A 1,553-nucleotide genomic window follows, 5' to 3' on the forward strand; every position below is an offset into this window, starting at 1 on the left:
TATTTTGATAATATTATGTGCCATCTAATCAATATAATCTAATAAAAAAGATTAAATAAAAAATAAAAAAATATTAATATTTATACAAAAGAATATAATATGGCAAATGTAACAAGACGCAGATGGCATTCATTGGCGCAGAATATAAAAACAACACCTCACTTTTTCTATGTTCAAAATGGAAGTAACACATATTCTACCGTGACACACGCACACACACACCCCACACACCACACACACAAACACACACACACACACACTGCACACACACACACCGCACACGCATACACACACACACCCGCACACTCACACACACACCCGCACACACCACACAAACACACACCCCACATAGACACACACACACACACTGCATACACACACACTGCACACACACACACTGCATACACACACTCACACACACACCAAGTAACACATATTCTACCGTGACACACGCACACACACACCCCACACACCACACACACACACACACACACTGCACACACACACACCGCACACGCATACACACACACACACACACCCGCACACACCACACACTCACACACACACCCGCATACACCACACAAACACTCACACACACACACCCCACATAGACACACACACACACACACACTGCACACACACTCTCACACACACTCACACACACACCGCACATGCACACACACACACACACATACACACACACACCGCACACGCAAACACACACACACCTGCACACACCACACAAACACTCACACACACACCACACAAACACTCACACACACACACACTGCACACACACACACATACACACACACACACCGCACACACACACACCGCACACGCATACACACACACACCCGCACACACCACACACTCACACACACACTGCACACACACACTCATACACACACACACACACCGCACATGCACACACGCACACACCACATAAACACACACACCCACACACCACACACACTCACACACAAAAAAAAAAGACGCACACACAAGAAAATTAAAATGTCGGAACAAAACTTCTCAAGAATTGGTTAGCAGGTCATAACCATTCAAGAATTGGTTAGCAGGTCATATCACACACACACCCGCACACACCACACAAACACTCACACACTCACACACACACACACCCACATAGACACACACACACACACACACTGCATACACACACACTGCACACACACTCTCACACACACACACTGCATACACACACACTGCACACACACTCTCACACACACCGCACATGCACACACACACACACACACACACACACCGCACACGCGCACACACACACACACACCTGCACACACCACACAAAAACACTCACACACACACACACTGCACACACACACACATACACACACACACACCGCACATGCATACACGCACACACCACATAAACACACACACCCACACACCACACACACACTCACAAAAAAAAAAAGACGCACAGACAAGGAAATTAAAAAGTCGGAACAAAAGTTCTCAAGAATTGGTTAGCAGGTCATAACCATCCAAGCCATTTATCGAATTTTATC

The sequence above is a fragment of the Sesamum indicum genome, linkage group LG4, assembly GCF_000512975.1.
Source record: "Sesamum indicum cultivar Zhongzhi No. 13 linkage group LG4, S_indicum_v1.0, whole genome shotgun sequence".
Taxonomy (NCBI): Eukaryota; Viridiplantae; Streptophyta; class Magnoliopsida; order Lamiales; family Pedaliaceae; genus Sesamum; species Sesamum indicum.